The following is a 24,497-nucleotide window of genomic DNA, read 5'->3' on the forward strand; positions in this document are numbered from 1 at the left end:
CAGTTGGGAGGGTGCCTGATTGGACCTTGTGATGGAGATGTGGGTGCTGGGCAGGGACTTGAACTTTCGTTTGGGTGGGGGAAACCTGGAAGCTTTCAGATTTGGGTTCTCCCAGATGTGCCAATATGACGTCTCTAATAGAATGGAACTTTGAGGAACCTCAAGCCTCAGAGTCTTCTTTTGTTGGGGGTCTGACTTGGAACCCTGACCTTTTGCTATTTTAAACATTCCAAGTATGTATATTCTCTACAACTCAGCAGGAAAAGGACAGTCAGAAGCAACCTGGTCATTCTTATTAAGGAATGGCCATTTCTAAGAGCCAACCTCTCTTGGGAGGGTGTCAGTTGGAGTTGGGTATCATCTAAATTGCATTAAATACATTTATTTCATATGTTATCGAGATTCCTCCAAGTATCTACTGATGCTCCTTGGGCCTGAAGGATAGTCACAGCTTCATACACCGTGTTGAATGTTTGATGTTGTGTGTCACCAGTCTAATCATTGCCATACTAGACTCAATAGCGTTAATAGCCCCAAATCTTCCCAAAAGTTCAGAAGTTGTTCAATGACACCACTGATTTCTATTTCAAACTAATTTAAGGAACACTGTGGAAGGTTGATGTTGATCTGTTCAGAGTAAGCAATTACAAAAGGAAGGAAGGAAGGAAGGAAGGAAGGAAGGAAGGAAGGAAGGAAGGAAGGAAGGAAGGAAGGAAGGAGAGAGATAAAGAAAGAAAAGAAAGAAAATGAAAGAGAAAGAAAAACAGAAAGACAGAAAGACAGAAAGAAAAAAAGAGAAAGAAAGAAAGAAAGAAAAAGAAAGAGAAAAAGAAAGAGAAAAAAGACAGAAAGAAAGAAAGACAGCGAAAGGAAGGAAGGAAGAGAAAGAAAGACAGAAAGATAGAAAGGCAGAAAGGCAGAAAAAGAAAAAGAAAGAAAGAAAGAGCAAAAGAAGGACAGAAAAAGGGAAAAAAGAGAAAAAGAGAAAGAGAAAGAAAGAAAAAAGGAAGAAACTGAATAACAAAACCATTAGATATTGATAGTGTGTCCTCCTGCCCAATTCACTGGAAACATTCACTTTTTTTTTTAGCTTTCTTCTCCTTTTTTCCCAATTGATTTGGAACTTGATACCTTCAACATTTCTATTGCCTGTCTCAAAGTCTCATGCCCAGATGCTTTGCTGCTTTCTACCTCTCCACCATCCCAATCTTGGAAATCACAACTCAGAACTACTTCTTGAGATCCAAAAGCCATAGGACCTCCCACTCTTCCCTCCCAATTTTTCAAAAAAGAGAAAATTAAAGGAAGGATGGGCCGATCCAATGCAGGACCCTTGGAGGCTGCAATGGCATGGTGTAGAGAGAGAGTTGGTGATGGTGCGAAGCATTTGGGATGCAGTTGGTGGCCACCGATATATCTCCATATTTTGTAGCTTACAGACAAAGTCGAAAGCAACTGTCAGGATCTGTGTTTCAAGTCTGACCTTCTGCTTTTATCTATATTTTAAACCCCACACAAGGTATACAAGGCGAACATTGCTATTACAGTCAGAGATTCCTAAATAATGGATGAAGAACAGAGGCTCTAAAGGGGGAGAAAAGCTAGTGGAAGAATATATTTTTAAAAAAATAAGAAAAGTAAAAAAGAAAAGAAAAGAAGGAGAGGGGAGAGCCCTCTCCAAAATAAAAGTGATAAACTGAATAGCTGGCATGAGAGAGGGTCTTCTATCACAGCACTTCTCTTATGTCAACTGAATCCCTCTGTAGTGTCACTTTGATGCCACCCATTGGCACTCGCTGTTGACAGGCAACGGCAATAGCACTTTAGACTTATATACCACTTCGCAATGCTTTGCAGCCTTCTTTAAGGGGTTTATAGAGTCAGCATATCTTCCCCCCAATAATCTAGGTTCTCACTTTGCCAACCTTGGAAGGATGGAAGGTTGAGTCAACCTTGAGCTGGTCAGGATCGAACTGCTGGCAGCGGGCAGAACTAGCCTGCAATATTGCATTTGAACCACTGCACCACCACAGCTCAGGAAACATGTTTCCTCCACCTCTTTCATAATATGTGCTTTGATTTTCAACCACACACCAGCCTTTCTTGAACAAGAAAAGTGAAGAGATTAGCAATTTGATTGGCCATGGAAACTCCAAGGGGGTGGAACCTTTCTATAACTCTTCAATCCAGAGGTGTCCATGGTAGTATGCTTCTACAATTAATCATTTAAAAGAATTTATTAAAAGAATTTATTGGCACTATGTATGGGCATCAGATGCTTGAGAAAGCACTCAAATGGGACTAGCTCTTATGATGTTACCTAGTTTGGGTAATGAAATGTCTGCAAGAAAACAATCAAGCTCATGGAGAACACCAAGACCCTACAGTCTTTCTCCTCTTCCTCCTCCTCTTCCTCCTCCTCTTCCTCCTCCTCCAGAAAACAACCAAGCTCAGAGAGCAACAAGGGCTTCTCACATTTACAATTTCTGTTTGAACTGACTCAAGAGCAAGAAAGTTGGAGTTGTCAGAATGCTTGATATGTGTCCTCCTCTCCCTCCAGGTTTTTCAAAAGTTTTTTATAACTTAAAAAAAAATGAGCACACAATATCAAATCATACAACTGTGCTCTTTTCATAATAAAATATAAAAAAAACTTGCAAATAGAGTATTGTAGAGTCTGAAGGTCACCTTGTTCGGAGCTCAAGTTTATCCTTCTCACAATTCCTTCGTTAAAAAGCCACTCTATTTAGTTTACTCCTGGTGGGATTTCCTTTGGAGTAGCTGACATGAACTATTAATCAGGTCTTAAACCAATTTAGATCTGTACTTGGTTTGCTCCTAGCCTTCATAGCATGGGTGAGCATCCCTTGTTCCTTGTAACATAGAATCTAGAGAGAGAAAGACTTTGATGGAGATATGTGAGCTCCATTGCCAAAACAACCAGGGATAGAAATATATTTTTAAAATTCACAATAGAATAGACAGCATTCGGAAGTGACTCCGATAGACACTTTCCTACTTCATTGAGAAAGTACAGCACAATCAGAGAGATACAGATGAACAGAGTTGGAAGGGACCTTGTAGGCCATCTATTCCAACCCCCACCCACCCAAGCAGGAGACCCTACACCATTGTTGACAGATGGCAGCCCAGTCTCTTTTTGAAAGCTTCAGAGCAGAGGTGGGTTCCTACCAGTTCCCACCAGTTTGGTAGAACCAGTTTGTCACATCTACCGAACCGGTTAGAAGAGGTTCCACCAGTGGACCCGGAAAGCAGGCCACACCTACAGAAGAGGTTCCAAAAATTTGTGAAACCCATCACTCACACAAACACAAACACACACACACAAACACACACACACACACACACATGCACACAGACTCACACAGAGACAGAAAGAGAAAGAAAGGAAGAAAGAAATAAATAAATAAATAAGAAAGAAAAAGTGAGAGAGAGATGAAAGAAAAAAAGGAAAAGGGGACAGAGGGACAAAAGGAAGGAGAGGGAGAGAGAGAGAGAGAGAGAGAGAGAGAGAGAGAGAGAGAGAGAGAGAGAGAGAGAGAGAGAGAGAGAGAGAAAGAAAGAAAACACATGGCCAGCAAGCCACTCCTACCAGGTCACATGGCCGGCAAGCCACTCCCACAAAGGAGGCCACACCCACAGAATAGGTTCGAAAAATTTTTGAAACCCACCATTGCTTCAGAGGATGAAGCTTCCACAACTTCCGAAGGCAACTTCTGTTCCATCGGCTGATGGTTCTCACTGTCAGAAATTGTTTCCTTATTTCCTGGTTGAATCTCTCCTTGATCAGTTTCCATCCATTATTCCTTGTCTATATATATATATATATTGATATATAGTTTGCATTTTCATATAAATTGTTTCCAACTTATACCGAGCTAGTGTGTGGACGAGAAGGCAATTATTCTCCAAGTGATGGATTTACTCTAGAGCAGACTTGCAAAGCTCTGTAATTACAATTGTTCTCAATAAAAGGACTTTTCGTCTACCTCTGGAACTGATATTTTTTTAAAACCTGATCATCTTAGTGCAGCTGACGGAATCACAAGGGTTGAAAAGAAATAATCTGGTCCATAGGTCAGGACTGAATTCTACCATTATAATTTAAATACATTCCAAGAAAGAGAGAGTTGGTTCCATTGTTGAACACTATTTATCAATAGGATTTTCCCCCACCCGATGTCCAAGAAATATATATTTTGTTGTAATTTAAACCGATTCTTTCTAGTCACACATTCTGAAACAATGCACTGTGCACAAAATGCACAGGTGCAGTATATGTGGTACCTTGCTCAATAGTAGTAACTATGAGAGGGATCTTGGAGTCCTTGTGGACAACCATTTAAATAGAAGCTAGCCGTGTGCAGCAGCTGCCAAAAAAGCCAACACAGTTCTAGGCTGCATAAACAGAGGGATAGAATCGAGATCACGTGAAGTGTTAATACCACTTTATAAGGCCTTGGTGAGGCCACACTTGGAATACCGCATCCAGTTTTGGTTGCCATGATGTAAAAAATATGTGGATATTCTAGCAAGTGTGCAGAGAAGAGCAACAAAGATGATTAAGGGACGAGGCTAAAACATATGAAGAACGGTTGCAGGAACTGAGCATGTCTAGTTTAATGAAAAGAAGGACTAGGAGTGACATGATAGCAGTGTTTCAATATCTCAGGGGCTGCCCCAAAGAAGAGGGGGTCAATTGATTCTCCAAAGTACCAGAGAGCAGGACAAGAAGCAATGGGTGGAAACTAATCAAGGAGAGAAGCAACTTAGAACTAAGGAGAAATTTCCTGAAAGTGGGAACAATCAATCAGTGGAACAACTTCCCTCCAGAAGTTGTGAATGCTCCAACACTGGAGGTTTTTAGGAAGATGTTGGATAACCATTTGTCTGAAGTGATATAGGGTTTCCTGCCTAAGAAGGGGGTTGGACTAGAAGACCTCCAAGGTCTCTTCCAACTCTGTTATTCTATTCTATTCTAATTTAGAATAATTCTACCCTGCATGATAACCCTTCAGAAACTTGGAGATAAGTGTCATGTCTCCTGTTCTTTTTATTCCTGAGTAAACCAAATTCCTCAACTCAAAACTATTCCTTGAGAATTTTGTCTTTCGGGCTATTTATCATAGATATTCCATGGCTAACAGCAAAGAAAACCAACGCTCTTTAACAGAATCCAGAGAATGGTAGAAAAAAGACCTCATGGCTTTCTGCCTTCCTTCATCCCAGAAACTTTATTCATATCTTATGATTTATTTATTTTTTATTCTGTTAACAGTGGGAGGTCTTTCATCTGAGAGAGGACTGCTGTTGGGGAAAGAAGGGAGGCACCAGAAATAATCTTGATTCTTGATTCCTGATTAGAAGAAGGAGATTCAATACATATTGTTATTACTTAAAGGCAATAAAAGGTTTGAAAACTTTGCAGTTTTCAACCTGCAAAGAACAAATCATTGATTAAAAAAAAAGGTCATGTGTTGAACTGTGTCCTAGATAAAACATTTATGGAGACATTTTCAGTGGTTGCTTTCCAAACCCAGGATCTTTCCTTTGCCCTTCTTGTAAAGGTAAAGGTAAGTCATTCCCGACTCTACGGGGCGGTGCTCATCTCCGTTTCAAAGCTGAAGAGCCAGCGCTGTCTGAAGATGTCTCTGTGGTCATGTAGCCGGCATGACTAAATGCTTGAAGTGCATGGAATGCTCTTACCTTCCCACCAAAGGGGGTCCCTATTTTTCTACTTATATTTTTACCTGCTTTCGAATTGCTAGGTTGGCAGAAGCTGGGACAAGTAACGGGAACTCACTCCGTTACGCAGAGCTAGGGATTCGAACTGCTGAACTGCCAACCTTCCTGATCGACAAGTTCAGCATCTGAGCCACCTTCTTCTAGCTTCTATTTAAATCTTGAAGAGGTGCAAGTTGAAGCTTCTTTCAAGCAAACGAAAGAAACAAGGAGATTTTCTTCTTTCAAGCAAAAGAGACAAATGGACTCTTTCAAGCAAGAGCCCATTTGTTTGGACCAGGTGTTGGCAACCATTCAAAGAGCCACAAAGGTCCTATCTAGAAGCCCTGTGTTCAATTCTGGAGCTGACTGGAAGTCCGGTTCCCTCACCACAGAGTCTCCTCCTAGCGTAGCGTCCTTTTTCCTCTATCTGTCTTAACTGAAAGCCCTATCAATTGTGGAGCCAATTGGTGACAAGGAGCCACAGCAGAGGGATGAAAGAGCCACATGCAGCTCCAGAGCCACAGGTTGCTGACCCCTGGTCTGGACTCTTACTGAAAGAGAGACAGACCAACTCCAATTCAGGGCTCTCTTCCAGGGGAAAAAGAACCTTCTTTCCTGGAACAGCCATTGGTTGAAATTTAGGAAACGGCATAAGTAATCATCTACAGAGCTATCCAGGGTAAAATGGGATGAATTATGGAAAGTTCCTCCTTGCAGTTATATGTCAGGAGAAGCTCTTCTTTGTGTATGCCTGTTTGCAGTTTTGGATCATGCCTTGGAAGTATGGGGACCATATCCATCCCTTGACCCATCAGTTGTAGGTTCAGGGCATTCTTCTCCATCATACGAAGAATGGTTACAGAAACTGGGCATGGCTAGTCTAGTGAAGAGAAGGACCAGGGGAGATGTGATAGCAGTCCTCTAATATTTCAGGGAGGAAGGGATCAAGCTATTTTCCAAAGCACCTGAAGGCCAGACATGGAACAATGAATGGAAACTGATCAAGGAGAGATTCAACCTGGAAATAAGGAAAATTTTTCTGACAGTGAGAACAATCCACCCATGGAACAGAAGTTGCCTTCAGAAGTTGTGGGAGCTTCATCCCTGGAGGCTTTCAAGAAGAGACTGGACTGCCATCTGTCAACAATGGTGTAGGGTCTCCTTGGGTGGGGGGGTTGGACTAGATGACCTACAAGGTCCCTTCCAACTCTGTTAATCTGTTTCTGGCCATTCTCCAGATCCATTGGATGGCCACAATCTAAAGATGCTACGTTGGGGAAAGAGGATTTAGAGGAATCCTTACTTAACAGGACACACAAAAGAAGGGAGGTGGATAAAGCTGTTTGAGCTGACAGGCCTCTCAGTAGTAAGAGCCGAGAGCCCATAATCATTCCTGGTGGAAACAAATCCCAGATGTTTATTGATTCTCATAAAATGTTGAGCCAGAGCCAAGGGTGCTCAAAGGAAGGGTTGCTTGGGGCCAAAGGTGTTCCCACTCGCTTAGGTTGGCAAGGCCAACTATACCATTAGACAGGAGTGGGATAACCACCAGAATCCAAAAGATCCTAAGGTAGAGCAAAATTGGCTGGCTCTCCTCTCCACCAGCCAACCTCTTGAGACTGCCCAAAGCTGCCCCTATTATTCTCCTGAGCTGGCGCCCTCATGCCCAGGCAAAGCTGCTAGCCAAGCCTTGTAGTCCAATCAACCATCTCCTTGATACATTACGCTCAGCACTTTTGGGAAAAGACGGGCGGTGAGGCAGCCAATTCGGGCCGTGAACCCTGGTGAACAAAGCACAAGCACGTACAGGGTGGAGCGGAACCCCCTGACTGGCACGGGGGCTCCCACAAGTTAATATTTCAAGCAGGTAGCAAGCAGAGAAGACCACAAACATGATGAATGAGGAGCAAGAGAGGAGTTTGAAGGAGATACGCCGTCGGTTGCTTTGCGATACGCAGCCTCGGCGACTCGGCTGATGCCACGGTTCAATGGCCAGTTTGCACATGGAATTAATGACCGCTATTATCTTGTGGCAAACACCCAAAGGTCCAGCAGGGGTGTGAGGGGGGAGGGAAGCATGGTAGAATCTACGCTGTAGAACACACTGCACAATCTGAAGCACTAAGACCTCCGTGGTCTTATGATCTCTGCAGACCAATTCCAAATGCACCTCCGGCCCATGGAAAAAAGCTATGTCCATGGAAAGGTTGGGGGCTGCTGTTCTAGAGGCTTTTTCTGTTGCACTGTTAGCATGCCTAAAGAACGTTTAATGCAAAAAAAATTGCACACCGAACCGGCAGTAACAATCCACCCCTGGGCTTAATAGTCTACAAACAAGGAAAATGCATCCTTATTTCTCTGGGAACTGCTATTTTAATTCTTCCTCCTCTCCAACCCCCTTTTTCACCTCTGGGGTTATATTAATAGATCAATAGAGTTGGAAGGGACCTTGTAGGTCATCTAGTCCAACCCCCTACCCAAGCAGGAGACCCTATACCATTTCTGACAGATGGCAGTCCAGTCTCTTCTTGAAAGCCTCCGGTGATGAAGCTCCTACAACTTCTGAAGGCAACTTCTGTTGCATTGGTTGATTGCTCTCACTGTTAGAAAATTTCTCCTTATTTTTAGGTTGAATCTCTCCTTGTTCGGTTTCCATCCATTATTCCTTGTCTGGCCTTCAAGTGCTTTGGAAAATAGCTTGACTCCCTCCTCTCTGTGGCAGCCCCTCAAATATTGGAAGGCTGCTATCATGTCTCCCCTGGTCCTTCTCTTCACTAGACTAGCCATGCCCAGTTCCTGCAACTGTTCATTGTAGATTTTAGCCTCCAGTCCCCTAATTATCTTGATTATATAATGGGCAGGGCTAAGATTGCTGGTCTGGTTTTTTTAAAAAAAATGGGAGTGTTCTTTTTTTAAATTCATGTAGCAGTCCTTTCAAGCAATAAACCTGATATAAAATCAGCAACATCTGGCTAATGGGACTTGCCCTCCTCCTCCCCATCATATTTCACCCCCTTGATCAATGCCTCAAATCTAGGAGAACCACATGTCCAACAGATGGCACTCTGGCCTCAGCTTCAAGACGTAACACAAATATCAGTTTCTTTTGCCATAAACCTCCGAGGCCCAGCCGATGCATTTCACCTTCCACCAACTTTAAAAATCCAATGGAAATTATGAATAAAGCCATCAGCAGTTATCTACGCAGAGAAATTGTTGGTTTCGGTCAACAAAACGATCCGTTTGTTATATTTCAGCAACCAACTTAAACGCTCAGAATCTGCCACATACTGTATATTAATTGCTTCCCCTGATGTAGAAAAGTGTAGAAGTTTCAGGAGTTTCTATGTTGATAAGAAGTCATTCCAATCGGCCAAACAATCATTGCCTTGTGACATCATGCAATACTTCAAAAGAAAGTGGCCAAAATCTCTTGGTTTTTTTCCCCTATTTATTAGAATCTTGTGCATTATTCATACAAGAGGAGCAGCAAATGTGTTAGGAGCAGCTAATAAGGTCAAGATTAGAGAATTATTTTTGTCTGGCCTTTGGATAGTAAATCAGGGATGACATATGGAAGACAAGGGAGTGGGCCAGAACAATTTCAGTTTAGCTAAGTGGATATGAAATGAATTGTGGTCTCCCCTTCCATATTTAAGATTTCTTTAAAAGAAGCAAGATAGGAAGATATTGAAACTTCTTCACTTTTTTAACCTCGGGGATTGGAGAAGGTTCTCAAGCATGTTGAAGACAGTCAAGGAAACAAATCAAGAGACATTCGAACAAATCAATCCAAAGTTGCCACCAAAGACACAAATGACCAAGCTCAAATGATTCTACTTTGGACATATTTACCCTCACATCCTGGGCATAAATTATTTCAACTCCTACCCTCAAAACAACACTATAGAGCACTGCACACCAGAACAACTAGACACAAGGACAGTTTTTCCCCCAATGCCATCACTCTGCTAAACAACTAATTCCCACAACACTGTCAAACTATTTACTAAGGCCGTATTACTATCATTCAGTGTGCAGTACTGCAGGCTACTTCTGCTGACTGCTGGCTGCCTGCAAGTTCAAATCTCACCAGGTTCAAGGTTGACTCAGCCTTCCATCCTTCTGAGGTTGGTAAAATGAGAAGCCAGATTGTTGGGGGCAAGAGGCTGACTCTGTAAACTGCTTAGAGAGGGCTGGAAAGCACTGTGAAGCGGCATATAAGTGCTATTGCTATTTTTCTCATCCTTCCACTTATGACTGTAACCTGTTGCTTGTATCTTTATGATTTTTATTGTTTTATTTAGTTTCCTAGCATAATTTGATTGTTTATTTAGTATCCTATGATTATCACTAAGTGTTGTATTTTATGATTCTTGATGAATGTATTTTTTATGTACACTGAGAGTTTATGCACCAAAGACAAATTCCTTTGGGGCCAATCACACTTGGCCAATAAAGAATTCAATTCAATTCTATTCTATTCTATTCTATTCTATTCACTCTACACTATTCAACTCTATTCAACTCTACTCTACTCTATTCTGCTCTACTCTGCTCTATTCTGCTTTATTTCTATTCTATTGTGAGGATTTAGCTGTCTTGGGAAAGCCCTAAAGCTGGAAAAAGTGGAAGGAAAGAGAATAACCAGCAGCAAGGGAGATGGACACAGTTACAACAGTAACACTACCTCGGCTCATTCATTAATGAGCCAAGGTGGCGCAGTGGTTAGGGTGCAGTACTGCAGGCCACTTCAGCTGACTGTTATCTGCAGTTCAGCGGTTCTAATCTCACTGGCTCAAGGTTGACTCAGCCTTCCATCCTTCCAAGGTGGGTGAAATGAGGACCCAGGCTGTGGGGGCGATATGCTGACTCTGTAAACTGCTTAGAGAGGGCTGAAAGCCCTATGAAGCGGTATATAAGTCTAACTGCTATTGCTATTGCTATTGCTACCCTCTGAGTATCCCACAGGTTGGAAATCCAGTCAGCCCTGCCCTCCCATTCTTATTTTCATGCCTCTAATAAATAAAAGTGGATTCCCCCTATGCTTGAAGGCACATCTATCATCGAGACAAGTAGCTGTGGATGATCCTGTTCTCTAAGAAAGTTCAGCACTGGATTCTCTTGCTTTGAAGTCCAGGGCCTAGCAAGATGTATATAGAGAAACGCAAAGCCGGAAAGATCTACTGGGTTGGATTTTAAGCTGGTTTTCTGTCTTAGAAGAAAAGCATTCCAACCTACCCACATCATTTCAGAAACTGTTCTATGCTTCAGGTGGAGCTTTTGCAACAGATGGAGCAGAGGACGGGCAAAGAAACAGCTAAGGCTAGAAGGAAAGCTTGAGTCAAGTTGACTTGAGCCAAGTTGACTTGAGTCAAGTTGAATCAAGTGCCATTCAGGTATTTCATAAATTCTCCATTGTAGCAACTTGAAGAGAAGCCTTCAAGTTACATCTGAAGGTCTCAAGTTCTGTGCTTTTTATGCTAACCCCTACCCGGCTCTAAGTAACTTGGAAAGTCAGCCATTGCAAAGGTGGTTGAGGACTTGCCCTCAAAAGCAATTGGTAGAACCAGATGGAAAACAAGGCCTGATTTTATTTCCCCTTTAAGAAGATAAATAAAAGAAGATTCAATTTCCTAACTCACCAGTCACTGTTTTTCTCCCTTCTAACATGACAAATTGTTATGAACTATTGGAGCAACTTTGCTTCATGTTTTGTGAAAGCCACCTGCAACTTTAGAGTCGCAGTTTGCACACTTGTATAGACTTGTATAGAATAACAGGGTTGGGAGCGACCTTGGGGTCTAACCCCTTGCTTAGGCAGGAAGCCCTACATCCCTTCAGACAAATAGTTATCCAATCTCTTCTTAAAAACTTCCAGTGTTGGAGCATTCACAAGTTTTTCCACTGATTCATTGTTATCACTGTCGGGAAATTTCTCTTTAGTTCTAAGTTGCTTCTCTCCTTGATTAGTCTCCATCCATTGCTTCTTGTCCTGCCTTCAAGTGCTTTGGAAATAGCTGGACTCCCTCTTCTTTGTGGCAGCCCCTGAGATATTGGAAGACTGCTATCATGTCTCCCCTGGTCCTTCTTTTCATCAAACTAGGCATACCCAGTTCCTGCAACCGTTCTTCATATATTTTAGCCTCCAGTCCCCTAATCATCTTTGTTGCTCTTCTCTGCACTCTTTCGAGAGTCTCAGCATCTTTTTTACATTATGGCGACCAAAACTGGATGCAGTATTCCAAGTGTGGCCTTACCAAAACTTCAGTTTGGATGGTCCTCTGAGAGCACCAGAAATACTTCCAAGGAACCGTTGACTGTAGCCTGGTGAGGCCCAAACATTTCCCATAAGAACTGAGTCACTCTTTACCTTCATTCATTCATTTTACGGGGTTTATAAGTATCTCCAACTGAAGCCACCTATGAACCACGGACATCCCAATCATCATAAATTAGGTTGGAAACATACAGTGCACATTGCAATAAAATAGCAGCAACCGCAATTCATTAAAAAATAATTGCCTGCACTTGGTATAGCAATGTATACTACAGGAAGTCTAATTATTTCAAAAACCACCAAGGATAAGATGGCTTAGGTTGCTAGAAGAACAGGCCATGTACCACCAGCCCTGATGCCTGGAGCAAATAGCCCTGTTTTAATGGGTTTCCTAAAAACCAGGAGGAAAGCACCATCCAGATGTTTAGAAGAGTGATGCTTTATAGAAGGCAGCAGTAACTCAAGATCTAATACCCCTTGAACTGTTGTGTAGGTCAATGATTGGAAGAACCCAGCCTGTGGGAAACCATAGCCGGTCACAAGCCCGGATAAATGGGGAGTGTTGGTTCCCGTGGCGACGGAACCGTGAAACAAGCTGAAAATCCAATGGCAGGACAACACATGGATAAACAACTCTGTAATCCGTGACGTTCTGCCTTTGGCCTTCACAATGCAACGGTCACTGCCTTGTGGACGTTGACGTTTATGAAGATTAAGTCCAAGTAAGTCCAATGATTGGAAGTCTTGACTCACAGATATCCTTTTATTCCTCCAAGCCATAATGATGCTTTTATCAGAAGATACTTTGCAAGGATTGATTTCCCCTACAATGGACCATCGCTGTCTTTGAGGCCATGCCTTGCTCAAAATGCAACCTTTTGAAACTCAGCCCAAACACCTAGCCTACGACAAGACCTTTCAGCAGGATTGACTCTTCGCTGGAGTGCCGTTCTCAAGAAGCCTCTCTAGCCAGGATTCCAGGACCTGTTCTTTCTTTTGTCGAAGGGCTGGAGATCTTGCGGCTTCTGGGGCTGTCAAGTTACAAATCTCAGCAACAAAATGGACAATGCAGGGCATTGTGTTTTAGCAATGTCTGGAGGGCCACAGGTTCCAGATCTCTGTTATGCTGTTTCAATAAAAGCATTGCAATAAGAGTTAACACCCCAAACATTGCCCCTTATTTGAAAGATGCCTCTCACTTCTAAAACTCTTGTTAAACACTTTAGAAAGCCTGGAGCTTTCTTAATAACTTGAGAGTAGATACAGTTTTTAAACATTTGCTTCATCACTCTGCTTAACAACTACTTCCCACAACACTGTCAAATAATTTACTAAGACTGTATTACTATTATTCTTCTCTTCCTTCCTAGTATCTCTCTCTTCCAACTTATTACTATAACCATGTTGCTTGTATCTTTCAATTTATATTGTTTTTATTTGATAGCTTATTAGGAACCTTGACTATCTTTTTATTCTTGATTGATGTTGTATCTTTGTATTCCTGATGAATGTATATTATTCTCCTTATGTACACTGAGAGCATATAAACCAAAGACAAATTCCTTGTGTGTCCAATCACACTTGGCCAATAAAGAATTCTATTCTATTCTATTCTATTCTATTCTATTCTATTCTATCCTATCCTATCCTATCATATCCTGTGCTGTGCTGTGCTGTGCCATGCCGTGCCATTCCGTTCAATTTCATTCTATTCTATTCTATTCTATTCTATTCTATTCTATTCTATTCTATTCTATTCTATCCTATCCTATCCTATCCTATCCTATCCTATCCTATCCTATCCTATCCTATCCTATCCTATCCTATCATATCATATCATATCCTGGGCTGTGCCATGCCATGCCGTGTCATTCCGTTCAATTTCATTCTATTCTATCCTATCCTATCCTATCCTATCCTATCATATCATATCCTGGGTTGTGCCATGCCATGCCGTGTCATTCCGTTCAATTTCATTCTATTCTATTCTATTCTATTGTATTCTATCCTATCCTATCCTATCCTATCCTATCCTATCATATCATATCCTGGGCTGTGCCATGCCATGCTGTGTCATTCCGTTCAATTTCATTCTATTCTATTCTATTCTATTCTATTCTAATAGCAGCACACCATATAAGCTTAATAGGACATAGTACCTATCCAAGGATTCTTCCACCTTTCTTTAATCCCAGCATCTCCCACCTGACTTAATGGCATCTCTATGATGGAGCCAGCTTGAGAACAAGCGGAACTTAAGCATTTTCAAGTCTAGCAGAGGGCTATCCTCTTTCATCCCTTTTAGACTGATTACTTTCCCTGGCACAAGGGCTCATTGGGACAAAGGCAGAAAGAAAGCAATTCATCTTTTCTAGCTAGGTTAAAAAAAAAAGCAGAGACATTCTCAAGTTACAGTGGACTCCTAGTGATTGCAACTAGGTGGCTTTCTTGGCAGCATCATAGAAAAGGCCCCATGGTTTGTTCCAGTGTGTGTGTGTAGTTTTGACTTTGCAATTGGACCCACAGCCTTGGCATTACCTAGGAATCCCCAGCTAAGAATTCCAATTCTTGAAAGAGGAAGGGTATGGGACAGGAAAATAAACAAAAGATAAATGGACAGTTAGACAGACAGATCAGTGGTGCATTCCAGAGCCTGTCACAACCGGTACGCTGCATCGGGGCTGGGTGCCCACCATGAGCATGCGCTGCGCACTCATGCACACCCACCACCTGCGAAGCTCCAGCTGCTTGGCGGAGTGTTGCACAGGCGCTGTATGCTGCGCATGCATGCACAAATGGCCTGTTTCCTTCAAATACAGATAAGGAACGAGGGTGGGCCCTCCAAAACACTGTTCTGGTATAGTGGTTGCTGCTTCTGGCAGGCACCGGTACACATGTACTGGGGCATACTGCCTGGAACCCACCACTGAGACAGATGATAGATAGCTGGTAGATAGGTAGGTAGGTAGGTAGGTAGGTAGGTAGGTAGGTGGGATAGGTAGATAGATAGATGACAGGCAGATATAAGATGATGATGATAGATAGATATGAGAGAAAGAGAGACTAGATAGATAGATAGATAGATAGATAGATAGATAGATAGATAGATAGATAGATGATAGATAGATAGATAGATAGATAGATAGATAGATAGATAGATAGATAGATAGAGATAGATAGATAGATAGATAGATAGATAGATAGATAGATAGATAGATAGATAGATAGATAATAAATAGATAGAGATAAATAGACAGACAAACAGACAGACAGACTTAACTAGCTATAGCAATAGCACTTAGGCTTATGTATCACTCCAAGGTGCTTTATGGTGCTCTCTGACCAGTTTACAGAGTCAGCATATGGCCACCAACAATGTGGGTCCTCCTTTTATGGAAGGATGGAAGGCTAAGTCAACCTTGAGCCATAACAGGATCAAATTCCAAACTGTGGGCAGCCTGCAAGCCTACTGTTTTCTAACCACTGTGTCACTGGGGCACCTAGAATTATAGAATCATAAAAATATATGTCCTGAGCAGGAATTCTCTTCAGACCTCATATAAATGGTTGCCTGGATTATTATTGTTGTTGTTGCTGCTGCTGCTGCTGCTGTTATTATTATTGCTCATCGCACACAGCCAGATGTTCAGTATGGGTTTAGCATTTTTGTCTACCTATCGAGTCCTTACCAAGGACCTGGGATAGGCAAATCTGGATCTTTGATGGATTATTATTATTATTATTATTCTATTAATGAAAGGCCCACAACTCTAGGATGGAAATTAGCTGTACCACTGCTGAATACCTTCATAATTCCATGCTTCTGGTTCTTTGGCTCTGTAATAAAGCTACCTTGATAACTCACACTTACATGACATGAAGCCCTGCTCAAGACTGAAGAGGCAGTGTAAAGTTTTGACCAGCACAAATAGATCCTGGTTCAAATCCATTCTCAGCCACGGAAACTGAATGAGTGATTTTGAGGCTATTCATTCTCTCTCGGCTCAACAATGGTGGAACATAGTCTGGATTTCCAAGATTCCCAACTCCCCCACCCCTTGAGCAAAAGACAAAGAAGTTTAGATGTTAGTTCCATTATCCACTCCTTCTTCTTTTCAACCAGTTATATTTTGATGTGTTATGAGCCAAGACTTTATCAGTTTCTATTCAGAAATCTCACAACATTGTAACATTTTCAACTACTTTTTCAACTCTATGTTCCCACCAATTTTTCATTTATTATGAGAGAGTAAGAAGCAGTTAAGTTCAGTCTAAGACTGATGGGAACTTAACACTTCAGGTCCTCACCAAGGACCTAAGCATTATTGTTATTAAAATGTACACTTATATATACATTGTATATTGGGACAGATTTCCTTAACTTGACATTCATTAGATGTGATGGACTACAGATCCCATCAGTTGAAGCTCCACCATGGGGTATCCGGGGAGGGATGATATTCATAATCCAATGCATTTTGAAAGTCGCTATTTGTGAAATGCTAGTTTAAGGAAGCAAAGTAGTAACTTGAACCTGCTCAGGTCATTTGATATGTGTGCATAGATACATCAGAAAGAGTGGTGTGGGGACAGCTATATTCTTCCTCCACTTTCTCCCTTCCTCCATGCACACACAGACACACAGACACAGACACAGACACACACACACCCTCTATGGACACACAAATATACACATATGTTTTTCCTTGGCTGTCAAAGCAGCCTTCCTACTAGTGCAATCCTTCAAAGAATAGGATTTCAACAGCAAATCCAGAACTGAATGATGAAACAGAAGGAAGAGCAAGCAGAATGATTTGCCACCAAAGTCATCCCCACCATAAGATTGTGGGACTGTGGCTTCTCCTTAAATGGGCTTTTTTAATGGGTCAGGGGCTAATCCTAACAGCTCAGAGTAACCTTGGGTTCAGCAATGCACCTCAACGAACAGCTGCTAAGGGCAACATTTATGGGACGTAGGGAGGAACGGTTGACAGAATGCTGTATTGAAACATCTGCAGTCTTGGGCACCGTTAAGAGTGAAGGAACTCACTTTAAGCTCTCCACCAGATGCACTCTAAACATATCTACTGAGAAATAAGAGTCGTTCAATTCAATGAACTTCCTCCGAGGCCATATGGGATTGCGGTCTACTAATGATTTACTTCCTACTAAATGTTATGTATAGGAAATGACTGTTAGTCAGAGTTCTCAACCAGAAGAGGAAAGTTTTCACCTTCCCTGAAGGACAGGATTTTTGAGGAATATCTGTGAATTGAGCTTGCCAAATTCATAACCAACATCCACGGGAAATCCCGACAGCTCCTCCACTTAAAGCCAAACCACAACACAACAAATCAAATCTGCCACTGTATTCCATGCAGCCAGTTGTCTAGATAAGCAGCTGACCTGAAAGTTAAAGCTGACTGCAGAGGAGGTAAGTTAGCTGGAAGGCTGGTATTTATAATAAATTAGCAAGTAACCCTTTAGTTGCCTTTCTTAACTGTGCAAACCAACCCTTGTTGCTTGCCCCTAGCATTTGATTGAGTTATTCAGATTAAGAGTTGTTCTGTCTTATCCTGGTCCAAACATTAACCCATGAATGCAAAGTTGATTGTTGAAGGATGTTGACTTTTGTTCTGACATAAAAGACAATGGCTTGCATAATCTCCCAAAGGTTTTCACTTTTCTCATAACTCCCCTTTAATTCCTGGCTCTCTTGCCCCCCTGAAGGCCTCCTCCCTTTTAAAGGAAAACAGCCCTTACCTGCTCCAGCCACACCTTAAGAGGAGAGGGCTGATTTTATGGCCTTCCAAAGATGCTCTCAGATAAATATTCCTCACAAAAGAAAAAAGAAAAGAAACAAGACAGACAACAAAACGATCCTGCAATTTGGGGAAGTGCTTCCTCCTGAAACAATCCTCCCAGCCCAGATCGATTCCTCAGGAGAAGCATTTTTGCTTAAAGCTGTTTGAATTTTGCAATGAGGAAATACTGGCTCGCCTTTTTATTATCTCAGGTGATAAATATTGCATCGTGCACATTTAAAACTTTTAATACTAGGACAGGAGTGGGAGAGGCACCTGTGGCTTTGCTCATGCTTGCCCAATCCCTCCACTTTTTGCCCTTCCTCCTAAGGCAGGCTTTAGAAAGGCTCTTTTTACGGGTGGGGGAGTTGCTGCTAACACACACACACACACACACACACACACACCTATGTCCTGCTCTGTAAAGAAAGGGATCTAACCAGTCCGGGTGCGTGTCCTGTCTTCAGCCATGGAGGGTTTGATGTCTCTTGGAAAGAGCAACGACGGGGAGGAAGGGGGAGCAGGAGAAGGGGCCCTGCTAATGTTGCACTGAAATGATTCTCAAAGGCCCCCCAGGCAGCACTCAACATCCAGACTTCATTAAATTTTCATACCCAGCACTTGGCCAAGGTCTATTTATGAAAATGCGTATTTCGTGGCATGGAAAAAAAAAACAGGGCTCCGACTAAAGAACATAGCAGAAGGCAGCTGAGCTGAAGGGAGCTGAAAGCTGCATGTAGCGTCCTGTCCAGGATCTGCCGGAGAGTTTCCAATGGAGATTGGATGGAAATGGGAAGACGAAGGGAGGGGGGAGGGAGGGAGGGAGGGAGGGAAGGAGGGAGGGAGGGAGGGAAGGAGGGAGGGAGGGAGTGGGAGAGAGAGGAGAGGAGAGAGAGAGAGAATCTTCTCCGTCCTGCTGCCAGGAGTTGTTTCAGCACCCTGGAGAGCTCCCGCCGCGTCCCCAGTTCCTCCATAAAGCGCTTCCTTGTATTTGGAGGGCTCTGTGCGCTGTCCGGGGTCCTGAAAACAACAGTCCGAGGGGAGGAGGATCATTAAAGGAAGCCACAGGAGTGATGGAGAGCTGATTATCCCTCCCCCCCCCCCATACACACTCCAAAAGCCTCTCATTCATGCAGAAAGTCACTGTCCAGCCCATTCTCTTTGCCTAATGCCTGGGAGAGAAGATTTAATGTGGTCCCCAGGCAGAATGCCAAGCGCCAAGGAAGCCCCGTGCGTTGTCAATCGAGGCCAAGAAGAAGGCTTGGAACAGAAAAGAGATCGAAGGGCGGGGGGGCGGGGGGGCGGGGGGCAGGCAGCAGTCCGGGAAGTGAGCAAAAAAGCCACCAACCTTTTGGCCAAGTGAATAAAAACCGTTGATTTCCACGGCTTGGAAGTTTGAGTTCTGCTCTGCCCACCAACCAGCAGAATTCTGTCCCTTAAAAACGTTCTTTGAAACCTTCTGATTTATTTATTTTGTTAAAACAAATTAAGCAATGGGGACTCAATGGTGCTATGTTAGGGGCTAATTTGTGCCACTGTCATCCAAACGATTCCCACAACGTTTTTATAGCTGTCCTAGAAGGAATGTTCCATCTTCCCCTCTTTCTCTTTCTCAAATCAAAATTGTTTTGAACTATTTAGGAAGGTGGCACAGCCTATCAACATGTAAGAAGCTTCTGCTGTGTTCCAGAATAAAAGAAAGGAGGTTATTAAATGTTTTGATTTATTCTGGAATGAATGAATGAATGAACCGAATAGGAAATTTGAATAGGGTTTTTTTTTAAAGTCCTATTACAAATAGAAGAAAATGTTGACATTCTACCGTTATTGTTGTAAGCTAAGTTGATATAGGAGTAAGCTTTTTCAAAATAAATGTAATTTTTAAATACTGTTATCAGGACTGAGGTTTTATTCATGAGGGAAAGCTGCGTTTCACTGCCCATCTTTTTCCGCTGCAGATCTTCCCAGCCTCTTTTCTGCCAAAATTAGGTAAAGCTTCTTGATTGATTGATTGATTGATAAAATCTCTCTCCCTGCCCGTCTCTCCTATAAAGCGACTTGGTGGTCAAGCTCCGTAAGAAACCCCGAATTTGTTTCTAAAATTTATCCAAAGCAACAAAAAATTGTCTCCCAGAATTAAGTAGATCCTCTTCTCTGGAAGATGAATTCAAAGCCCGTTGGGAACTGCAGAATCTAAATCCCAAAGAAACCAACTTTTGCATAAGAGAAAAAAAAACAAGCAGCTGTTAGCTCAAATTTCCGGTCTCCAGAGGAATCGATAAGGAGATTTCTCTAGTAATAACTAGAGGCAGAAACTTCTGTTATCCGATGCTAGCTTGAAGTCCACACTGGAGAGGAATCCTCAGCAATAGTTTTGACTGCACATCACCTAGAGCGGTGATCACATTACTGTCTAATTGATTGCTTTCTTTTCTTAAAAAAGAAATACCAAATTCTCAGCAAAGGTAATATTGCCACATTGTATACATTTATTCCTCTTCTTCTCTCTTTCTGGTACAGAGGATTGCTTCAAGCAGTTGACAGTAATTTAGAAATTCAACAGAGGGGAGACAGTGGAGTTTTTAAAAACATCATCATCATCATCATCATCATCATCATCAATCATTTCAAGCATATTAAAGGCTCTCTTAAAGTTTGACAAAGAAAGAGATTCCAATTTTTCTTCTGGAAAGCTGCAGGAATAAATTGGACCAGACACATTTTAAGACTCTTATTTTCCAAAAACTTTCCATAACTTACTTACTTTGTAAAGTAAGCCTTTTGTAGAGCGACCAAAATATTCATTTCTCTTTTTATAGGAACCATTTATTTAAAACAACTGTTTTTGTTCCTCTTTGTTTTTATTTTCTGTTCAATATTTTTTTCTTTTTCTTTTCTTTTCTTTTTCTTCATCATTCTTTTTTTCTTTTTCATTTTCTTTTAGTAAAATTGCTTTTTTCCCTTCCCAAGACTGTTAATTCCTAGCATTTATTCCTAGGATTCAGGGACCCCTTCTTTGTTCTTTGCTTAGGTGATATATGTTTTGAAGAACTTAATCTCTCTCTCTCTCTCTCTCTCTCTCTCTCTCTCTCTCTCTCTCTCTCTCTCTCTCTCTCTCTCTCTCTCTCTCTCTCTCTCTCTCTCTCTCTCACACACACACACACACACACACACACACACACAGCACATCCCTCCAAGGAAATTCAAGGAATTTGCAGCCAGTAGAAGTAGCGCAGGACTTAAAGGAGGACGGGGAGGCTAGGTCCACTCACGTGACTGAGCCATGCAGATTTCAACGAACAAGTATATTTAAGACCAACAAAAATAGAAACGGGGCGAGGGGGAAGGGGAGAAGGGAAAAGGCAATGGAAACAAGGAACAGGGGCTTCCTTTCTCTGCCCAGGACTTCCACAGCGGGATCCTAACAACAGCCCTCAGGGAGTCGTTGGTCCCAAGGAGGCTCCGTTCAGGATCCCAAATCCCATCACCGCAACCAGCATGCTTGGTTTCTGACATGAGTAACGGGGGTCCCTGCTGGACACATGGGGGATGGAGAAGGAGGGGCACCCCATTGGGGAAAGCTTTCCTTTGATCTGCTTCTGAAGGGCTCTTTTTATTTACTGATTGTTTGTTATGATTTTTATACTGTTTCCCAGCGTGTTTGGGCTGGATGGCAGGACTTTGCTCTGCACCTTCCATTTCTGGGCAGGGCAGGGGGGGTACATTTGCAATTCCCCCAGGGGTTTGTGCCTCACCTATCAACCTCACAGTCCTCTTCATTTGTTTCCCTATTTATTTATTTTGTTTGCCCGTTGCTTGGACAAGCCTCATCTATTAGCTCACCCTAGAAATTTCAACCCTGCAAAAGACATTGAAGGACTCTTTAGTCTGCCAGGTGAGGCTACGAAAAAGTTCAAAATAAAAAGGGGCGTAGTCGTGCCCACCCACCAGCCCTAAACCTCCAGAGTAGCTGGAAAATAACACCCCTGGATATATTTTCTTGTTGCTAATTTCTTTCCACGCGTAGGGAGAGCAAGTCAATTCCAGGTGAGCATTCAGAAGAAACCATTAGGTTTTTTAAAATAGATGCAATTTCTTCCTGCTTGATCTGAAGAAAGCCAGGACGACGGGATCAGGACAAGCCCCTGAGTGAACCCCAGTAGATCCAAAAGTGCTTTTGCTCAAAGCAAACTTCCAACAACTCTTTTTTCCTTCCCCCCAACAATTAGCTTATGAAATACTGTAAGGAAAACTCTCGGAAGTGGCTGATGGGGGCTGCTTTTCATGCGAGAGCATTTTGGATTAGTGGGTGATGGGACAGGGAATCCTAAAAGCAAATTGGGTGCCCCGCTGGAACAAGAAAAGTTCTTGGTGTCAGTTTACAGCTGCTTCTGTGTTCCGTGCAGTATAATCTCCTTTTAATACTTGATGCTTATTAGGTAATAACAGAGTTGGAAAGGACCGTGGAGGTCTTCTAGTCCAGCCCCCCGCTCAAGCAGGAGACCCTCTATACTATTCCAGACCAATCTCTTTAAAAACTTTCATTTTTGGAGCACCCACAACTTCTGAAGGCAAGTCATCCCGTTGGTTAATTGTTCTAACCTGTCAGGAAATTTCTCCCTTGTTCTAAGTTGTTTCTCTCCTTGGTTAGTTTTTCATCCTTTGTTTCATCTTTTGCCTTCTGGAAAATAGGTTGACCCCCCCCCCCTTCTTGCTGGCAGCCCCTCAGATATTGGAACACAGCTATCATATCACCCCTAGTCTTTCTTTTCCCTAGACTAGATATTCCCAGTTCCTGCAAACGTTCTTCATATGTTTTAGTCTGCAGTCCCCCAATCATCTTGGTAGATCTGAAAATGCCTTCAGATCGTCCACAGTCACTCTCAAAACCTCCATATCTTTCCACCAAAGGAAAGAAGGGAACAGATAAAGGTAAACCTGGATGCTTTAGTTGCAAGATTTTTTAAAAAACATTTCCCTGATTGTCCTTTTTCAAAAGATTCCCCTGGCATTTTAAGGAAGGAGTAATTGTTAGGCAGAGCTGGATAGGAGAGGTGGGAAGCCCTCTTAATACAAAGCGTGCTAAATTGGTTTTTTTTTTAAAGACACAAATTGTGAATATTTGCAGAAGCCTGGTTTGATATTATTTCATCCTCTAGATGTGCCTTTTTTAAACCTGAAAGTTATGTCCCAGTTAATTCAATGTTTCTATTATAGGAGATTGCTTAAGAGAGATTCTTTGGGTGGGGAGAAACCATATTTGGGGGAGATTGCTAAGAAATTCAGAGAAGAACCCACTGCCGGTGAAAACAAATCCAAGACAAGGCATTCTTTTGTTGCCCCTCTCTGATTATTTTAAAGTATTATTTTATTCCATTACCAAGTCCTAATTAAACAAGGCAACACATTAAGGAACTGATGGTCCAGTTTCCCCCTTCCATCCAGAATTTTGCAGGTCTTAAATATTTCACATGGATCGAAAGCAGATTCCTGGCTAGTTCCCATTGGCTCTGGTCCCTTTTATGATTGCCTTTAAAAAAAACTTAGCACGGAGACTTCCGTGGCTCAAATCAGTTCATTTACTAGAGAACCTTCATGCATTTTCCATGGCATAAGTTTACAACCAGGATCTCACTGATACAGAGATTCATCTCTTCCTCACTCCAGCCCAAAGGAAGAGTGTCCAAGATCCTTCTCCCTCCCACTAGCCCAATCTTGGAGGGTGTCCAAGATTGTGGCCCTATTGAACCACAGCAGACCAACTAATGAAAGGCAAACTCTGCTGTTGTTGCTCCCTATGGGTACCTTCTGATTAGGGATGCAGGCGCGGTCTCTTCCACACATACACTTTCCTAGCCAAACGGGGGTGAATAAGGAGGTGACCTTTACACTTAAGAGAAACAGAAACGTATCCTGCAAAGTAGGGATGTGTGGAGGGGTGCCTGGAAATGGATCCTAAGATCTGCCTACTTTTCACATATATGAACTTCTGGCAGCTGTGGGGTTTTTTTTTTACTACTTTTTGAGAGGCTGATGGGTGGACATGTCCATCTCCAAATAATAACTAGAGATGACACCAAGCAATCTACCCCAGAGGTGCCCAACCTTGGCAACCTTAAGACTTGTGGACTTCAACTTCCAGAATCCCCAGTCAGGTCTTCAAGTTGGCAAGACTGGGCAGTCTTGCACACTGGACACTACACTGGGCACGATTGGGCAGTGGGGCAGATTGGTTGCCCTGGCTGTCTTCTTCTTGGAGTCAAGACCTGAAAGCCACCCATCTCAGATCCAACCTTCTTAGGGGCTGCACTGTAGCTCCAACCTACTTTCAAGGCAGAGGGTTGGGTGTGATGGACTCTGAGACACCAGCTTCCAGCTTGCTTCCACAGGTCAGTTAAAACCTTTCAAACCTTCTGGATGTTTTGAGCTTTATTCCCGATCACAAGTAAGGTTGTGTGGATGCTAAGCGTCCTGTGCAACTCCAGCCCATTTGGCTAGCCTCGGTTAATTAATTGTACCACACGAGAAAGATGGATTCATGCAGTCATCAAGTAACACGTGTTTTATGAATACCACCTGCAACTCTTAGAGAAGTTTACAATCCCACTTAGAAGCTACAGCACAAAGAGAAGAACAACTGGAGAGCAGGAGAGAGTTCTAGTTGGTTG

Source organism: Thamnophis sirtalis, unplaced genomic scaffold, assembly GCF_051295495.1.
Source record: "Thamnophis sirtalis isolate CommonGarterSnake01/CBP01778 unplaced genomic scaffold, rThaSir2_p1.2 scaffold_13, whole genome shotgun sequence".
Classification (NCBI taxonomy): Eukaryota; Metazoa; Chordata; class Lepidosauria; order Squamata; family Natricidae; genus Thamnophis; species Thamnophis sirtalis.